This window comes from Ambystoma mexicanum, chromosome 1q (assembly GCF_040938575.1).
Source record: "Ambystoma mexicanum isolate Mex_15411 chromosome 1q, UKY_AmexF1_1, whole genome shotgun sequence".
Classification (NCBI taxonomy): domain Eukaryota; kingdom Metazoa; phylum Chordata; class Amphibia; order Caudata; family Ambystomatidae; genus Ambystoma; species Ambystoma mexicanum.
Window position 1 is genome coordinate 992,620,625 of NC_090922.1, and position 21,409 is coordinate 992,642,033.

Here is a 21,409-nt window from a genome sequence, read left to right on the forward strand (position 1 = left end):
TGGGTCACACTCAAGCATCCAATCATGACTTCGGGCATTCAGGCAGGCAGGCAGCCAATCAGGCACACAAGGTATTCAGGCCATTCACTTCTCTCCAGACACTCACAACATGTTATGTGTATTGGGACAAGTACCGAGCCATTCAACACTCCAAGCTGCATTCATACCGATTTCGGGAATCAACAGATCCCAATGGCAGGGCCGGGGTATCCCAAAATGGAGGATACTCCGTGCACCTGTCAAGTTCAGCATGGAGCTGCCACCAGCCCCTACCCTGCTCTGCGGGCCACCCACAGGTGCCCAAAAACATACACTATGGGTACAGGGTTGTACCCCCACCCATGGGTGCCATAAGGGTATCCCACGGGTCCATTCACCAAACCAAAAGAGAGAGAGCTGCACCGCCAGGAGTCCCACATGAACTCCTGAGTGGAAAACACGACAGAACACACGATAAAAAGCAGTAAAGGACAAGGATACGGAGGCCCTGTCCCTCTGATGCATTTCAGGCATCACAGTCGCCCCCCCCAGACTGAGGTGGAGAGTGCCTAATCTCCCACGGGATAGACACCCTCATCCAGACTGTCAACATACCTTCTGGAAAGGCCATCTGCATTATTGTGACTCTTCCCGAGTCTGTGCTCTATGGTGAAGTCTAGCCCTTGCAGGCTAATGGACCACCTGAGCAGTGTCGGGTTTTCACCCTTCATCTGCATAAGCCACTTCAGGGTCTTATGATCTGTTTGGACCTTGAAGGTAGACCCCGTAAGGTAGGGCCTAAAACACCTAAGGCTCCAAACTATACTAAAACATTCCTTTTCAACAGTAGCCCACCTTAGTTCTCTACCCTTGAGTTATCTACTGATGAATATGATAGAATGTTCTCTCCCATTGTCATCTAACTGGGACAAGACAGCTCCAATTCCGGTGTCGCAGGCATCCGTCTGGACGATAAAGGGTCGGCTGTAGTCAGGTGCACACAACACGGGTGCTCGACACAGACTTTCTTTCAAGCCATCAAAGGCCCTCCGACAGTCTTCAGTCCAATTAACCTTCCTAGGCTGCTTGGGTGAAGTCAGAGCTGTCAGCGGTGCAGCTATGGTTACATAGTCTGCCATGAAAATTCGATAATACCCGGTGAGGCCCAAAAAGGCTCTCACCTAGGTTTGAGTAGTGGGAGTCTCCCAGTCCTGTACATCCTGTACCTTAATGGGGAGAGGTTGGTTTTGACCCCCTCCTACCTCATGACCAAGACGTGACTTTCCCCTGAGCTATCTGGCACTTGGTGGCCTTGATAGTGAGGTTAGCCCTCTTTAAGGCCTGCAACACTCTACCCAGATGTGTCAAGTTGTCTTCCCAAGTAGAACTATAGACGGCAATGTCATCTAAATAAACCACACAAAAGGCTTCCAGCCCACTGAGAGCATGATTGAGCAATCTCTGGAAGGCGGCAGGGGCAATCTTCAATCCAAAAGGCATGACCCTAAACTGGTAGAGTCCCTCTGGTGTTGAGAACGCCATCTTTTCCTTGGCATGGTCCGTCAGAGTTATTTGCCAATAGCCTGAGGTGAGGTCAAAAATGCTCACAAATTTGGCAGCACCTATGGTGTCCACGAGCTCATCAGCCCTGGGCAATGGGTGCGCGTCAGTTTTGGTGACAGCATTGACTCCTCAGTAGTACACACAGAACCTACAATCCTTGGTACCGGCCTGGGAACTTGCCTTGGGGACAAGGACCACTGGACTGGACCAGGGACTGGTTAGGGTTCAATAACACCCAGATCCAACATCTTGGCAACCTCAGCCTGGATGTGGTTCTTAACCATATCTGACATTCGGTAGCTCCTGCTCTTGACAGGCACGCTGTCACCAGTGTCAATCTCGTGCTTACACCACGGTGTAAGGCCTGGCGTCAGCGAAAACAGAGAGGCATACTGCTGGAGCAAAGTCCTGCAGGCCCTCTGCTGCTCGGTTGTCAAATCTGGAGAGAGCTGCACTCCCTCCACTGAGCCATCCTGAGGGTTGCTATGCAGCAAATCAGGAAGGGGCTCACTCTCATCCTCTTCTTGGTCTGAAGCCAGCAAGAGACATAAGACTTCTGCTCGCCTGTGGAAAGGCTTGAGCCTATTAACAAGGAGTACCTGAGGGGCTACCCCTGGGATTCCCACGTCAATCAGATAATTGACCTCCCCCATCTTGGAGATTATCCGGAAGGGTCCAGTCAATTTATCTGCCAATGCCTGAGGCTTGGTAGGCTCCATCACGAGGACCTCCTGTCCCGGAGTCCAATCCACTTGCGATGCTTTAAGGTCATGCCAGTATTTGTTCAATTCCTGGCTGGCCTTGAGATTCGCTGTTGCTTGACCCATCATTTGTGTCATCCTCTGCCTGAGGCCTAACACATAGTCCCCCACTTGCTTGGCGGGACCGGCAGGGGTGGCTTCCAAACCTTCTCTGATCAAGGCCAGGGGCCCCCTCACGGGATGTCCAAAGAGTAACTCAAAGGGGCTGAAACCAACACCCTCTTGAGGTACCTCTCTGTAAGCAAACAGCAGGCATGGTAGGATGAGATCCCATTTCCTCCTTAGGGGCTTTTCCAAAGCACCTAGCATGCCCTTGAGTGTTTTATTAAATCTCTCAATCAGACCATTGGTCTGGGGTGGTAAGAAGTGGAGAACTTGTAGGTTACCCCACACTCTTTCCACATGGTTTTCATGTAGCTAGACATGAAGTTGGATCCTCGGTCAGAGACAACCTCCTTGGGGAATCCAACATGGGTGAAAATGGCCAGGAGAGCCCAGGCAACCACCTTGACAGTAACAGTCCGAAGGGGTATAGCCTCAGGGTACCTGGTGGCATGATCTACCAAAACCAGGATAAACCGATGTCCACCTGACGTGGGAGGTCAAGGGGACCGACGATGTCAATGCCCACCCTCTCAAACGGTGTGCCAACCACTGGCAATGGCTGCAGTGGGGCAATGACACTGCCTCCAGTCTTGCGAGACAACTGACAAGTTGGGCAGGTCCTGCAGTGGGACTCCACTTCTACTCCCATCCGAGGCCAGTAGAAATGGGCAGAGAGCCTCTGCTTAGTCTTCTTGGTGCCAAGATGACCAGCCAAGGGCACCTCATGCGCCAACTGCAGTAGGAAGGGCCTGTAAACCTGGGGTACCACCAACCTCTTGAGGGCACCAGGTTCAGGCTTAGTGGGCTCACTAACAAGGAGATCACCCTCCCAATAAATCTGGAAAGTCCTAGGCACTTCTCCTTGTGCCTGGGACAGGGCCTGTTTCCCCAGACCCTCGAGAGAGTGACACTCTCATTGTCATTTGCAGAAGTCTGCCCGGAAGGGCCCCCCTTCAGCTAACAAGCATTGAAGATCGGGATGATCCTCCGGGTTGAGAACCTCTCCCACAGGAGAGTCTTCTGGCTCTTCTCCCAGAGGAGTTGAGACGGGGTTTGCCACTGGACCCAGCCTGTCCGGAGCATGCATCCCAATGGGTGCTGTAGGAACAGCAGGAAGAGAAGGGGCTCCATCCACAGAGGTGGCCTTCTTGCTCTTCCTTCATTATGCCTTAGGCCGCGCCTTCGGCTCGGGTACCTGACTCACACCAGACCCGGTGTCAACTGTGACCTAGTGACCGCAGCAGCAGTCATGGGAAGACCATCCGCGATCAAGCCCAACTCGACTAGATCGTTACCTAACATAATGTTAGCAGGGACGTTGTCCTGAAACAGGACAGGAAGCTTTGCTGTCTTGTCTCCAATTACGAGTGTGACTCGGGCTACAGGCGATCATTTGGGAGGCCCACCAGCTAACCTGGTGGTTCTCAGAGGAGCATCTACATAGTCCTCTGGCTTGAGCAGGGTCCTGTCCACCACTGTCATGCTTGCCCCAGTGTCTCTCAAACCAGTAGAAGGCTGGCCATTCAGGAGGACACTTCTCAAAAATCTACGGGTGTTCTGTGGGATAGTCGGCAGTACTTCCGCGTACTGGTCCCAGGCCCCAAGGGACACTAAGGAAATCTCTACGGGAGCACCAAATGTGATCCCTGTAGAGGAGGGGAGGACAGTGGCCTCCACCTCAGACATGGGGTAAGGGTAGGTCAGGCTGACAGCCTGTACTCCGAGTGCCTTATCTTTATACTTGGAGGCACCCCTTTTGTGATCCAGAGCCCCACAGTCCCAACAAGTGCCGGGAGTGCGGGGTACGGTACTGGAACCACCGGGAGCCTGCTTTGCAGCAGGTGGACCACTACTCTTATTCCCACCCACAGATGACTTATCCCCACTAGATTTTTGGGTCTTAGGAGAGGAGGGTTTAGGTTTATTCGACTGTGACTGCTTTTGGCACTCCTCAGCTTTCTGAGAGGCCCCCTTTTCTTTGTCCTTGTCCTTCCCACTTGAGTCCTTAGGGGACACCCGGTGAAAGACCCACTTGTCAGCCCACCTAGCCAGTTTAAAGGGATCCAAAATGTTCTGGTCAGCAACATACTGACGGAGCTCCGGTGAACAGACTTCAGAAAAATGTTCAAAAAACAACAGGTGGGACAATTCAACAAAAGTTTTCACCTTGTAACCATCAATCCACCCCATCATATTCATGTGCGCAGCACTCACCCAGTTAACCCAAGACACATTCTCTCTTTTCTTAAAATCCCTGAACCTTTTAAGGTATTGGGCTGGCGTCTTGCCAAACTTGGCAATCAAAGCAGATTTAATACACTCATACTGACCCCTTTCTTCCACACTGAGCTTCAGAATACAGTCATATCCAGTTTGAGGCACTCTGCTTAGCAAACACTTAGCCCAATATCATGAATTGCACAAGCCATTTCAAACGCTTCAATCCATTGGAGGATATCAGAACCCTCCGAAAACACACCAACCAAACCCTTCATAAATTTAGTTGCTGGGGACCTGACACTCTCACGGGGTTTCGCTGAAGTCTCCACTTGAGCTTTCTCTAGCTGGATTCTCTGACATTCAGTGTCCTTGCTTTGAGTTCAAGATCCCTATTCTTGAGTTCCACTTGTTGCGCCAGCTCCTCTTTCTTAAGCTCAGCATCTATTTCCAACTTGCAATATTCAAAGGCCAATTTCATCCTTAATAACTCAAGTTCCAAGAAATTGCTGGGGGTCGGAACAGAGGCAGCAGGAATGGCAGCATTCCCAGAAACAGATTCAGTAGAAACCCCAGGGGCGGAGTCCTCATTGGTTGCATTGCCCTCCTCATCAAGAGTTTCACCATCGGTCTGGTAGTCCACCAGGGCAGCTATCAGCTCAGCCCTAGACTTATCCACAATGTCTAATTCCCTGGCTTCACAAGCACTGTGGAGAGCCTCTAAGCTCATCCGAATCAATTTACCATTCGCAATAGACTCCATTGCTTGTAATGCAGTTAGTTTGTACACACCCAAACCTTAATCGAATAAAGTGCAGATATTTTGTAAGTGGCACGGTTATACACTGATTCTTAAAACCATAAGCATCCCACCGCTGCCACCAGTGTAAAGACCGGTAGAGGGTGTCTGTACTTCCGCTCTCTATATGGTAGAGGAGAGGCACAGAGGACCCCAGCCAAGATTCTCTATTGTGGTAGCAATGGACGAGCAATCAAGGCCTAGCTTCTCAGGAGGTGATGCAGGCTGGTTCTTAAGTACAGTGTAGTCCCCGAACCCCCACAAAGGAATGTCCACACACTGTATTACTGAAAACACAGTCTTTATATAATTAATATTCACAGGTATGTACATGATCACAATAATGCACTTTGTATTCGGAAGTCAATAATGATAAATATATACAATTAAAAAGTGGTACCACTAATGTTATCCAATCTCATTAACGTGCATCAACTGTACGGTTAAAATGTCACACAGATTAATAATGAGGAAACCAGCAATAGAGATAGGCAGGAATGTAAGATGGTTGAAACAATAGGCAGAATTCTGACCCCTACCCCTAGGCACAGTTCTGTGTGGAGATCCCCCCACCTGGGCAACCTGTAAAATAAAGATATATCGCACAAGCCCAGCCCATATGTTCAATAGTCTCACTTCTTCCTATTAAGGTTTTACCCCCCCAATGTACCTGGTGGAGTAGAGTTCTCCGACGATGCACCGACCGATCCTTCTTGAGTGCCTCCCTTTCAGGCGGGAGCCACGGATCGTCGAGAGGTGGCGGGGAACTTAGCTTTCGGTGTCGGGGAATCGACGGCCTTTCTTGAGTGCCCTCCCTTTAAGGCAGGAGTCACGGGTCGTCGAACGTCCGACAGTGAACAGGTTGAACTACGGCAGTGAAGTGGCCGCTTCGTTCCTAGCGGTGCTCGTCGACGACAGAGCGGTGGCGTCCTGTAAGGAAGAGGCGTGCGGGGCACCTCGGTGATGATAGTTCTGGACCGCAAAGAGATGATGAAGAACTGTGGGCCAGCAAGGGCATCGAGTCGTCGACTTCTCTGTGGTCCTTAGGTGGCGGGAAACCCCCCGGTGGAGGCTCCTCAGCGCATCGACGGTCAGGCCTTCTCCAGTGGGAGACAAGCGGGTGACGATGCAGACGAGAGCGTTCGATGATCAATGGAAGTTCTTAGGCAAACGGAGCACGGCGGCTCCGGGCGGCGACGGCGGTCGTCGACAGTGGCGGACAACAGTCCGAGTGCTTCTCCTTGGAGTTCCGCAGCAGTCCCCGTATCGGGTCGGCAGCCTGTCGAAGGTCTGTCTACCAGGGAGCGTTGGCAAAGAGCAGCTTTGCACGATGGTCCCTCGTAGCTCGGGAATTGGTTGCCTTACCAGGTCCTCTCTGGGTCAGTCCTTGGAGGCACAGCAGCTTTCAGACTGCGAAGGATAGCAACAGCAAATCTTCTTGTCCAGCAGGGCTTCAAGGTCAAGTGTCAGTTACTCCAGTTACTCGTCGTAGTGGACTTCAGCTTCTGAACACGATTCCTAGCAGTGAGAGGTCCCCAGATATACTTTTGATCTCCCATTCATTCCGCTGGGTCACACTCAAGCATCCAATCACGACTACGGGCATTCAGGCAGGCAGGCAGCCAATCAGGCACACAAGGTATTCAGGCCATTCACTTCTCTCCAGACACTCACAACAAGTTATGTGTATTGGGACAAGTACCGAGCCATTCAACACTCCAAGCTGCATTCATACCTTTTTCGGGCAGGGTTGTCTCAGTCATTGTGTCAACCACCAGATACTAGACACCCACAACACAGAATGCATATTCATGATACACTCTATTCACCCAGGTCCCACCCACAGGAGGTACCCACAACATACATCACCGGGAAGGCTCCAGCTAGTCTGGCTGGGCCTTCACAACAACACCATATATGGCATTTCCACCCAACAGCCAGTCATGGGGAAGGGACAGAGTCAGGACTTCACAGGACTTTGGGAAAACAAGGTAATGGGTAATATAAAGCAAGAGGCCACCGGGGCCATCTTGTTTTCCATCAGGAATCAACTGATCCCAATGGCAGTGCCGGGGTATCCCAAAATGGAGGATACTCCGCGCACCTGTCAAGTTCAGCATGGAGCTGCCACCAGCCCATACCCTGCTCTGCGGGCCACCCACAGGTGCCCAAAAACATACACTAGGGGCACAGGGTTGTAACCCCACCCATGGGTGCCATCAGGGTATCCCACGGGTCCGTTCACCAAACCAAAAGAGACAGAGCTGCACCGCCAGGAGTCCCACATGAACTCCTGCGCGGAAAACACGACAGAACACACGATAAAAAGCAATAAAGGACAAGGATACGGAGGCCCTGTCCCTCCGATGCATTTCCAGCATCACAACTCCGCACTCTGCAATTCGGTCCATTCACCAAAAGAATATGAAGGTCGCATGATCGAATTTTAAGCCACAGGTGGCCAGAAAGGCGCTTCATGCTGACAAATATAATGGTGGGTAGGGGCTTCCTGTCCTTCATTGCTATGTTATGGCTGCTAGTATATTGCACAAACTAGAGTCGCAGAGTGGTACGGATAGGGCCGATTGGGTGGATATTGGGCAACCAGTTACTACGCTGTCATTGCAGAATCTGTCACACCTAGTATATGCTCCTAGAGTAGGCACCGGAGTTCTCCTCTCGTTGGTATCGCTCTCTTACTGGGATGAAGCTATTTGGTTATGGAGGGTTCCAGGTGGAATGGATCCATTGTAACTGATTTTTGGTAACCTGGGCTTTTCCCTTGGTGTGTCTGATGGGGCCCTTGGAGCGTGGCATAAGGGCTCCCTTAAGGCAATTATATTGTGGTGATACCCCATTGTAGTTTGAGGAATATATGTTTGTTTTGGGGGTTTATGAGTCTGAGAGTTTAGATTGGATCAACTTAGACACTGGGCAGCCAACGCAGCAACTCGTAGGGCAGAAAAACTTGTTCCCACTGTGCTGGAGCTAACTGAATGGGAGGGAGGTTTACAGAAGAAGATCACTAGATTGTACATATTGCTGGATATGCCTCATCAATTGTTGCAGCTTTCTTATATGTCACAATGGGAGCCTGACATGGAGCGGCCGGTATCTGATGAGTCTTGGGGCAGGATATGGGCAAGGGCCACCACTTCATCCCGGGGTGTGACGAATAAAGAGAATACATATAAAATATTGTTTAGGTCCCATCTTCACGAGATTGATTGATCTATCTCTTCTCTATGTTAGAGAGACTGCGGGTTGGAATGTGATTTTTACATCTCTAGTGGACCTGTAGGAGGGCCCGTACCTTCTGGAAGGAGGTTCTGGCTCTAGTAAAGGAAAATACTAGGTGGTTCTATTGTGTGAGACAGTACAGTCGGTCTACTCCTTGCGAGGTTCAGTGAAATCACTGATTAGCCACCTATTATTAGCAGCCAGAATCATGTTGGTTAAGTGTTGGAAATCGAAGGAAGGGCCGCAAGTCAATATTTGGTGGTACAAGTTTTGGGATATAACCTCTGCGAAAGAAATCTTTGCCATCTCCCAGGGTCGCATGCCTGATCACATTAAGATGTGGCTTCCTCTCCAAGAGTTATGTGATAGGTTGCCTCTTCCCTCAGTTAGGCCACAGTTGCTTAAATACTTCTCGCTGATTTAGTCTTCAGGTGATCCATTGCTGTAAGGAGGGAGTGGGTTGGAGACTAAGTTGCGGGTATTGTCTACATGGTTCTGGATGCCCTGCATAATGTAGTTGTTCTGCCGTAGGACTTGATTGGATCAGATCGCCTCCCACAATTGCTGTTCACACCCTCACCCTGTACTTATTGTTTTTGTCTTTGATTTTGTTTGCGTTTGCTTTGGCTTTTGCGTTTGTGTTTGATTTTTCGATTTGCTTGTTGGCTTTTTATGAAAATAAGATAAATAAAGTCTTTAAAGAACCTCTCTTCTCACTTTTTCTGAATGAAATAGATGATCATGCTTGATCAATTGTATAACTTCTTCTAATTAGTGCAACCATTTATTTAATTTATGTACAGCACTTTATGAACTGGAAGTTATACCACCAAAACTGTAATGATGGTCTTAGAATCAATGGTAAAAATTCGCCACACGTTCAACTTCATGCACATGCTGACGACCTCTACAACCCTCCCCGTGTGTTCGCCCTCACATACCATCCAATTCAACTATTGTGAGGAACATACTGATGGGGTCATTTTAAGAAAAAATGCAACTCGCATGCAGGTTGACAGCAACATTTGCACGTACATACTGTTGGGTGCTCTGCATGCAATTTTAAAAATGTGCAACGTGTATTGTAAAATTGAAGAGTAAAACTGGACAAAAGTTCCTTTACTCATCAGTTTTACTTACTGCCTTGTAAAAAGTGAACTTAGCCTGCAGAAAACGCTTTGCAGACAGCATTTACTGATGGATTGCTGTGGAGTTTACCTACTCATTAGGTGCTAATCTGAGGAGAATTCCTTAGGGATCCATTTGTTGAGCGCATGCATGAAAATCTTATGCAGACGTAAAATGTTGACTTGTTCCTTGATGGTGGAGGAAAGCACTGCTGAGATGCAAAATCTGCTTTGTGCCCCTTCTTCAGCTTGGAAAAGGACGGAAATGAGCTATACAGCAAAATACAACTGTAAAAACATTACACATTGCTTTTACGCATACATTTTGCACTCCTCTTGTTTTAAAATGACCTCACAGACTCAAAACCAAAACATCAAGGTGTAACCAAATTATATTGTGTTCCCTAGATGAAGAATGTCGACGTCCCTGCAATTGAGACACTGTCCCTCTCCTTCTATGACTGCATATGACAGATTTCCTCCGTAGATCCCCCTATTAATGTAACCAGCTATTCAAGGCTGTTTCTCAATTGTTGTACAAATATATTTTGCCTTCCATACTGCAATTAGATTGAACATATCATACTTTAATGTTTCTACTGCTCTCTCTGAAGAACCAAAAGCTGGGTAGCGAAACTGTGTAGGTTATCTTGAAAAGTGAGTTAAACAAAATGCCCACAAACATAGCAGGTGGATGTGATAAAACAATAATGTTATTGCATGATACCCTCTAATGATGAAAGTTGGCCGTCTTCAAGTGGCATAGGAGAGGGTACCATGCCTACTATCAGGCAGTGGACTAGATTTGTTGGTTTTCCAAACAACTGGAGCCTGCTGGGAAAAAGGAAGGACAGAGATTTAATCAGTGCCTGGTTTGAGGAAAATCAATATGACCAGACTACAATGTCCCAAATGGCAGTATGTAATGGGAAACCTGTAACTGCTATTATGAACACATGGGCATGTCCAACCCTGACAGGGGAAAGACTGCTGAAGCCCACTTAGTAGCTTGAGTGGCAGTACACTCAAATTGGGGTGATCTGGGGCAGTAGCTGTGATTATTCCTTAGCAGATGTAACTGTACTGCTGCTGTTGCTGCCAGGTGAGATGCAGTCGATATGGAGCTTTCTTTATGGTATACTTCTGCGTTGGCAGTAATGGTCAGCATGACCCAGAAAACCTTGAATTGTTAGTCTGGGGATCACAACTATGAAAAGGGGAGAAGGAGAAAGAGATTTTCTTAAATTAAGGGTGATAACCTGAATTGTGTTGTGGATATGCCTAGCCCAGTTACTAGACCCATTAAGGAGTAATGAACATGGAGTCTGAGACCCACTTCTAAATAAAATGGCCTGTTTGAGCTAACTGAACAGACAGCAGTCAACAGGAGGCTCCATACAGGAATGCCTTCTCATATGCAGGTAGGAGAAAACAGCCCAAAAAGATGGCAACGGTGATGTGCTGTTCACACTGTGCTGGGGAACTGTATCCTATACAATGGGCCTCATTACGACCCAGGCACTGGACCATGGTGCTATTAGCACCATGGTCCATGCCGGTCTCCGGCATGGTGGATGGCGGAATTACCGCCCCCATCACAAGGTTGGCGGGGGCGGTAATTCCCCATTCACCATTTGCCCTTCCCCATTCCCATTTTGCCCCATAGGGCATAATGGGGATAGGGAAGGCGCTAATTACGGCACCGTAAATTACGGTTGCCGTAATTAGCTCCAAGGTCCCTTAGCGGGTTGGAGGCTTTAACGCCTGCTTTTTGCTCCAAGGTCCCTTAGCGGGTTGGATTTTAACGCCTGCAAAAAGCAGGCGTTAAAGCCTCCAACCCGCTAAGGGACCTTGTAATCAGGCGCTAATGGTTTAACGGCGTCAACGCTCTTTACGGCGCCGTTAAACCATTAGCGCCAGGGACGTAATGAGTCCCAATGAGTCTAAGAATTGCAAATCCGGGAGCTCTACACATTTAATGACACCCAATTGCTACAGATAGTACTGGATTTGTCTTACGAGATGGCTTATAGCACAACATTTTGGTATCACTGTGTCCATGATAGGTGGGGCATTTCTGACGGTATGTGGGTGTGAAGAACAAGCAGTTGTGTCATTCCTGTTGTACTTGATTACCTATTGGAAAGTCAGATAAAGTAATTTGGGATTTTCCTACCTCTCCTGTCATGTGCGTACAAGGAGGTGTGGCAGAAGGAAGTGCAGGTACAGTCTGAGCAGCTCAGTGTGAGCCCCCCCCATTTGGGGCCTTATGGGAGGAGAATGCAGCAGTGTGGGCTATGTGGTGTTTCTCACATTCAAGAGGGCACAGTACATTAAAAAATGATAAGTATCTGAAGGCCTGCTAAAAACGTATCAATTGGAGGCATCAATAAAAATCTAGCCTACCAGAATAAGAGCATAGTCAGGAGTCTTGATGACTCTTAAGACTGTGTAGCCTATTGTACTTCATGATTGGACCAGCTACAGTGCTGATATAAGTGGTCCTGAAGATCTTCATCTTTTTTTTATTTTTTTATTTTTTATTTGGTTAGTTGATAAAATAAACTTTTCAAATATCAATTAGATGACAATAAATTCACCTTCTTTGGTAATTTTGGAACTCTGACAATTCATTACATAAGAAAGAAAAAACTAAACAAATACAGGAATAATAAAAAAATAGCAACCAACATCATTAAAGTATACAGTTCAACTTTGCATGTTCTTAAAAAAAAGAAAAAGGGAATATAGATTCCACAAAGGTAATATATCTGTACAATCTAATTCTACTTCACAATAAGCAGTACAATATACTGGAACCAAATGTAAATCATCACTAAATACAATCAACACTAGATGCACTTATAAATGAACTCTATATATCTGGTAATATTGCTTCAAAGAAATGCACAATTTCTACTTTCACTGCCAATCTTGAATATGAGAAGATCAATTGCCATAGTTGATCAAAATCTAATAGACTATTCATGGCAAACAAATGTTTAAAGAACTTCCTTTGGGTCGATATTAACATAGGACACTCCACAACAAGATGTTGTAGAGTCTCTTTTTGAAGTTTATTTAAACAATATCGACAATGATTTTGATTTTGAGGTATTAGTTTTTGCCTAGTCAGCACCTCTCGAGTATGCCATAGATTAAATCTAAACTGCATATATTGTCTGCAAATGTGTGGAGAGGGATATTTGATCAAATACTCCGCCATAACTGTGTATCTTTTATTCCCAAAAAGGAAAACATCAAAATCCTTATAGGAATTATAGCTAATTTGATTGCATATCCAATCATGCTAGAGGATTTAAATTTTCAATCGCCCTGGATTATTAATTATTAGTTCTAGAGTTATGGAGGCATCAGCCAATGCATCAAGAATGTATTTACGCCATTTAGTAGAAAAGTTATTCTTAGATGACAAAAGATGATAGGCTGCTATTCCCAAAATATTAGGCGTGTCTAAGCCTAATAGACATTTTCGCACTAGTGCACACATCTGCCACAAACCTTGAGAATATAGAAATAAAGACCCTAATTCAAAGCGTATCAAGGATAAGGGTGTACAGGCAAATAGATGTAAAACTTGTTTTCAAAACCAGGATTCTAACGTGTCCCAATATTTGCGTTTTCTTGGTAATGTGGCTTCAACTCCATATAATAAAATTGGTATTACTTTCTGTTGATAAAATACCATTGTGTGTTTGAATGAATATTTACCAAATTTATAAGCAAGTATCTTTGCTTGGGATATCATCGATTGCAGTTTGCTCTTTAATTCCAGATGATATGGATACCCATTATTTGAATTTGTAATTGTCACCGCTAAGTATTTATATTCAGGGACTATTATCAGTTCACTTTTCTGTAGCTTCCACTTATAAGTATTCTTTTTAAACTTAACATTTTTGTTACAGACTACAATCTGGGTCTTATCAGTGTTTATAATCAGGTTATTATCCTGGACATAGATGTCAAGTTTATGCAACATATTTTGCAGACCCACTGGTGCCTCGGAGAGCAACACCAGATCGTCCGCATATAATAGATATCTGATTTTCTGCATACTCAAGTTAGGTGGATCACCCATGGTATTAACAAAGATCTCACTCATGTCCAATATAAATAGATTAAATAAAAAAGAGGCAAGGGTAAAACCCTGTTTTAAGCTTCGCTGTCTGATGATTGTCGAAGTAAATGTTCAATCAAATGTCAATCTAACTTGCATGGTTGTATCTAGATGGAAAAGCATAATCATTGTCAACACAGAGGAAGGACATTGGTATTCCTTTAATTTATTATACAACAAGACGCGATCAATCGAATCAAAAGCTGCCTGGAAATCAATAAATGCTAAGTAAAGTGATTGATTCCGGGCAGCGCATTGTGTCTTGATCATGTTAAGGGTAAGTATATTTGGAATGGTACCTAAACCGGCAACGAACCCTGATTGAAATGGATCTTTAAGCTAATATTTTGCTGTCCAAGCATTTAGTTCTCTCAATAGTAGTCGGCAAAAAATCTTACCCGGCGCATCCAAAAGTGAAATTGGCCTGTAACTAGCTGGTAGCTGCCGGTCACCTTTTTTATATATTGGCAATGTAATTGAATGTTTCCAAGTTTTTGGTAGAGATTGCGTGCGGTTTATGGTTGTGAATATATTATTCAAAATAGATGCCCAGAGCTCCGAATGTCGTTCAAATGTATAATTTTACAGGCCATCAGGGCCTACTGCTTTTGAATTACTGGCTTTTTTTTGTTGACATTTTTGTTCAGTGACACCACTTGATTGAAGAGCTGTTTGTGATCCATGCGTGGCTTGATTTATAATAGCCCAAATTTTAGTTGTATCCTTGGTGGCTAAGGTTGTTTTTACATCATGATCATTGATATGTAAGTGATGTTGTTTTCTTGTAGAACTTAATGATTCTAAGTGATCCGACCGTGGCTGATTTTGCTGTGGCTGGAAATTTCGCATGAGAAAGGTGCAAACTACCAAAGGTTTGCACGTTTCTCATGCGAACACACTTACATACTACGGGGGCTAGAAGGGTTTCCCCCTCAACCCCTTCTCACTGTACTGTAAAGTATAGTGAGCGGGGTGTTGCGGGGGACACCCCTGCAGCCCCTGTTTTTTTTTTTTTCCACAGGTGTGCTGCAGGGGTGTCCCCCGTAACACCCCGCTCACTATCCCACACAGTTTTTATAGTTACCTACAATGCTACCACCAAAGGTTCGAACCTTTGATGTTCGAACCTTTGGTGGTAGCTTTTTTAGGTCGTATTGTACGGTCGGACCTTTTTTTCAGTCCGATCGTACAATACTGAACTTAATATGCAATGCTGAAAAAGTTGCACTGTATCACTATACACTATCCCTGCATTCCCCAGCTCCCTTGTTCCCTGGTCCAATGAGCTGGATAGGTATTGATTAATGCATCCTCTGACCATCAGAGCCGGTTCATCCCAGGATTAACAGTTAAACAGCCTCTATGATGTAAGTTTGTAAGGCTCGTATTCGCACCTTCGCTGGACCACTTAATTGTCAACATATTATGATCGCTCATCTCAGAGTTTACAAAACAAAATTGCATAACATATGGTAAGAGAGCATCATTCACATATATGTAGCCAATTATTGTTACACTACTACCTCTACCCCATGTTGATTGCGGAGGAATATCAGGTTTGAACGAACCATTCAACATGTGTAGCCTTCCTGACTTAGTAAATAAATTCCAACGGTGTAATCTGCTCTTTTGATGTATGGTATTCAAATCAAAACAATTTTAAGATTAAGATCTCCAGCTAATATAACATGAGATACCGATTTATCAAGGACAACCAAATCCAACAAAAGATTTAGATCCTTTAAAAAACGATCATCTGATATTGTCAACGGATTCCAATATATGTTGAACAGAGCACACACAGTCGTCTGTACCCTAACTTTGACTAGCAGCATATACTTGTTGGGTGCAGCCCATAATTCAGATCATATCCCCATGTCTGTTTTCATAGCTATTAACAAGCCAGAAGATGGTCTTCACTGAAAATTTAACTGCAGGATTAAGATAAATATTATGGTCATCCCATACTGGGATGTAGTCAACCAAGACTCCTGTAGTAACACTATTTCAAATTTTCCAATGTGACTTCTATTGTTATTAAGAAGGTGTTTAAACCCCCTTGTGTTCCAGTTAAGTAAGGAGATATCACCATTGCATCCTCGAATAGCTAGTTATTGTTGATTACTCGCACACTTAAAATGACATTGATTAATGTTTGACATGGCCTTGTTCTCTTTCTCAGACCAAGTAGTCCTTGATTTTATAGAAGGATGTTCTTTGTTACTGGAATTGCATTCTATTACAGCGGTCATCTCAACTGAGAGCACAAAACCCATTTCATATAAAAGATCTTTAGTTGACCAAATAACATTCTGGTCAACACGCAAATTCATCCAGAGTCTCACAGAACTTAAGTTTGTGTCATTCGTTAATTCGACCAGTCCAATATCGGATGAATTGATATCTTCTAGCCGAGGTACATCTGAAAATATAGCCATCGCTGATATACGATTGTGATCATATTGTATACAAGGCGATGGTCTTCAGGCCAATACCAGCGAGTATGATGTAGGTCGCTTACATGGCTGCAACTTTGATATATTGGGAAGAACAGCTTTATGGGATTTTTTTCCAAAGATCTCTTTATTAGTTATACTTTTTTCCTTGATGTTAGTGCAATTTCAATCAAACATATCAATAGTTTCACTGTTTCGCAAAGATATACTAGGGGCAGCTTGCAAGGCATTACTGTCAATAATTAATATAGAGGAAATTGGAGAAGAGGCATTTTCAGATATGACTATTGGGACTGGTATCACAACCTGACTCGATTTTGTAACACATTCTTGGTTTTAATTATTTGCATACAATTTCCCCTGGTATGTATGAATTTTGCTCCACTTGTTGGCTTTGCCGGTGGAAGATACCCATTTCGAATGCATGGCTCAAGGGTCACTAATACAGGATGTCCCGCCATATAATCATCTACAGCTTTGTGTATTTCCTGTCTATGTGTATCGAGCAGATTCGCTTCCTTTGTGTTATTTATTTTGATGCTTGAATGGTTTTTATGCAAATTTGGCATATTTCCTTCTAATTGCTTATTAGCCATATCGTTTTGTTGAGTGACCTCCTTTACCAATTCATCCAAAGGGGCATAAGCAAGAGCGTTCTCATCATTAGGAGAGTTAATCATATTAATTGTAGCTTGTGATTGCAGCAGATATTTTATTTTTACACCCTGAGAGGCCATTACTGCACTCTTCTTGGGCATACTAATGGCTTTAAAGAACTGTTTTGACCCAGATGCAGAAGAATTCTTTATCAATTTCAGATTTTTGGTCAATTTTTCATTTTAGTAATTTTCGCCAATGAATTTGGGTTAAAAATTGTATATGCATTTTTGTGAGCAATTGGAGCTTCAGAATGAGTACCACTTAAATCTATAACCCCTAAATTCATAGGACTACTATGAGGTTCTGAAATGTCACAAATTACTTTATCAATAAACGGAACCAATGGGGCTATCTCAACCAATATAGCTGAGGTCATATTGTCAGTCAATACAGATTTAAGAGGAAACTCTGATATTGTTTGACAAGAAACAGAAGCATATTCACCTTTTGTTTTATCTTGAACCCTCAAAACAACGGTTATAGGGCTCCAAGGCAATCCAACAGCATTTTGCCAAATGAGTATTTTATCTATTAGAATGGCCTGATTACTCAATGTGGCATCTACAGTTTCAAGTAATTTGCCTAACGATTGTATGGCTAGATTTATAGCTTGTAATGTTACCTCTAAAAGTTTTGCAATGGGAGCTACATTGGTAATTATGCTTACATTATTTGCTAATACTTCAGGCCTCCGTGGTGTAGGTTGCATGAAAGAAGCAATTAAATCAGAGCCAGAGTGACTAATGTCTGGAAACAACACTGGTGATTCAGATAGGTTCTCAGGTAACGTTTGGGCCAAAAAGCCAGATTCATAAGGGTCAAGATCTAAATCAATCACAGCCGCCTTACACTGAACAGGTTCAGAGAATTGTCAGTCCCCACTATGTTTGGATAGCTGCTTTTGAAGCTATGCACCCAAATGTGCGTGGCTTGCACAAAAATTGAATAACAAGCCAAAGAACAGGCTTTAGACAATTCTAAATAAAAAAAACAAACAAAATATAATTAGCACACAGTTCGTAGTATAATGGTTTAGTCCATTTAGAATCCGTGATGGAGTTGAAAATACTGTATGTTTCCAAAAGTGAAATCCAAGAAATCACACGATGAACAGAGTCTGAGGCAAAGAGGTACTTCCACGGTACTTCTGCTCAGTGCGCACGCAGAGCTGCTTTTGAAGCTATGCACCCAAATGGGCGTGGCTTGCACCAAAACGGAATAACGAGCCAAAACCCAGGCTTTAGACGATTCTAAATAAGAAAACGAACAAAATATAATTAGCACACGGTTCGTAGTAAAATGGTTTAGTCCATTTAGAATCTGTGATGCAGTTGAAAATACTGTATGTTTCCAAAAGTGAAATCCAAGAAAGCACACGACGAAAAGAGTCTGAGGCAAAGAGGTACTTCCCCGGTACTTCCGCTCGGTGCGCACATGCTGGTTCGTGCGCAGAGCTGCTTTTGAAGCTACACGCCCAAATGGGTGTGGCTTGCACAAAAACGGAACAACAAGCCAAATAACAGGCTTTAGACGATTTGCATGTTTCCAAAAATCAAATCCAAGAAATCACACTAAGAACAGAGTCTGAGGCAAAGCGGTACTTCCATGGTGCTTCTGCTCGGTGCACGCGCAGAGCTGCTTTTGAAGCTACGCGCCCAAATGGGCGTGGCTTGCACCAAAACGGTATAACAAGCCAAAACCCAGGCTTTAGACAATTCTAAATAAGAAAACGAATAAAATATAATTAGTACACGGTTCATAGTAAAATGGTTTAGTCCATTTAGAATCTGTGATGCAGTTGAAAATACGGTATGTTTCCAAAAGTGAAATCCAAGAAATCACACAATGAACAGAGTCTGAGGCAAAGAGGTACTTCCACGGTACTTCTGCTCAGTGCGCACACAGAGCTGCTTTTGAAGCTACGCACCCAAGTGGGCGTGGCTTGCACCAAAACGGAATAACAAGGCAAAACCCAGGCTTTAGACGATTCTAAATAAGAAAACGAATAAAATATAATTAGCACACGGTTCGTAGTAAAATGGTTTAGTCCATTTAGAATCCGTGATGCAGTTGAAAATACTGTATGTTTCCAAAAGTGAAATCCAAGAAAGCACACGACGAAAAGAGTCTGAGGCAAAGAGGTACTTCCACGGTACTTCCGCTCGGTGCGCACATGCTGGTTCGTGCGCAGAGCTGCTTTTGAAGCTACACGCCCAAATGGGTGTGGCTTGCACAAAAACGGAACAACAAGCCAAATAACAGGCTTTAGACGATTTGCATGTTTCCAAAAATCAAATCCAAGAAATCACACTAAGAACAGAGTCTGAGGCAAAGCGGTACTTCCATGGTGCTTCTGCTCGGTGCACGCGCAGAGCTGCTTTTGAAGCTACGCGCCCAAATGGGCGTGGCTTGCACCAAAACGGAATAACAAGCCAAAACCCAGGCTTTAGACAATTCTAAATAAGAAAACGAACAAAATATAATTAGTACACGGTTCATAGTAAAATGGTTTAGTCCATTTAGAATCTGTGATGCAGTTGAAAATACGGTATGGTTCCAAAAGTGAAATCCAAGAAATCACACAATGAACAGAGTCTGAGGCAAAGAGGTACTTCCACGGTACTTCTGCTCAGTGCGCACGCAGAGCTGCTTTTGAAGCTATGCACCCAAATGGGCGTGGCTTGCACCAAAACGGAATAACGAGCCAAAACCCAGGCTTTAGACGATTCTAAATAAGAAAACGAACAAAATATAATTAGCACACGGTTCGTAGTAAAATGGTTTAGTCCATTTAGAATCCGTGATGCAGTTGAAAATACTGTATGTTTCCAAAAGTGAAATCCAAGAAAGCACACGACGAAAAGAGTCTGAGGCAAAGAGGTACTTCCACGGTACTTCCGCTCGGTGCGCACATGCTGGTTCGTGCGCAGAGCTGCTTTTGAAGCTACACGCCCAAATGGGTGTGGCTTGCACAAAAACGGAACAACAAGCCAAATAACAGGCTTTAGACGATTTGCATGTTTCCAAAAATCAAATCCAAGAAATCACACTAAGAACAGAGTCTGAGGCAAAGCGGTACTTCCATGGTGCTTCTGCTCGGTGCACGCGCAGAGCTGCTTTTGAAGCTACGCGCCCAAATGGGCGTGGCTTGCACCAAAACGGAATAACAAGCCAAAACCCAGGCTTTAGACAATTCTAATTAAGAAAACGAATAAAATATAATTAGTACACGGTTCATAGTAAAATGGTTTAGTCCATTTAGAATCTGTGATGCAGTTGAAAATACGGTATGTTTCCAAAAGTGAAATCCAAGAAATCACACAATGAACAGAGTCTGAGGCAAAGAGGTACTTCCACGGTACTTCTGCTCAGTGCGCACACAGAGCTGCTTTTGAAGCTACGCACCCAAGTGGGCGTGGCTTGCACCAAAACGGAATAACAAGGCAAAACCCAGGCTTTAGACGATTCTAAATAAGAAAACGAATAAAATATAATTAGCACACGGTTCGTAGTAAAATGGTTTAGTCCATTTAGAATCCGTGATGCAGTTGAAAATACTGTATGTTTCCAAAAGTGAAATCCAAGAAAGCACACGACGAAAAGAGTCTGAGGCAAAGAGGTACTTCCACGGTACCTCCGCTCGGTGCGCACATGCTGGTGCACGCGCAGAGGTGCTTTTGAAGCTACACGCCCAAATGGGTGTGGCTTGCACAAAAAAACGGAACAACAAGCCAAACAACAGGCTTTAGACGATTCGCATGTTTCCAAAAATCAAATCCAAGAAATCACATGACAAACAGATTCTGAGGCAAAGAGGTACTTCCACGGTACTTCCGCTCTATCCCACCTGCATGACATTGCTATTTCCCATTAGAATACTGAAGAACAGAGACGTCTTTATGGGAGGCCAAAAGGGACACTTGCCCAGGGCCCCCAATTTAGAGGGGGGGCCCACAAGCCTGCCTGGTCTTTAGAAGTCCGTTTTTCTTGTTCACTAAACATAGATGGCACATGTTGGGATATTTTATGGCATGCTGCTGAGGCTAAACCTATTGCTTGCCTGTTGTTGACAAGCACATTCTGCTCTGATTCTTTCATCCTCTTCTGCTGTCTGTGTTCACTGTTGCAAACATAGTTTGTGTGTTCACTAAAGCACACCTCCTGTAGCTATCTCACCTTTCTGTGGGGATCTTATTGATCATGTGCAATATTGATACATTTGAGGGCTTTGATGGTTCAGAAGATAGCTCAGTGTGTTAAGCACTCATTGCAGAGATCTGTGTTCAAAAGCAAGTTTACAAAATCAAATTCCAGCAATGGCGACTCAGCCTTTCCTATGTCTGATGTTGATAAACCTGTGT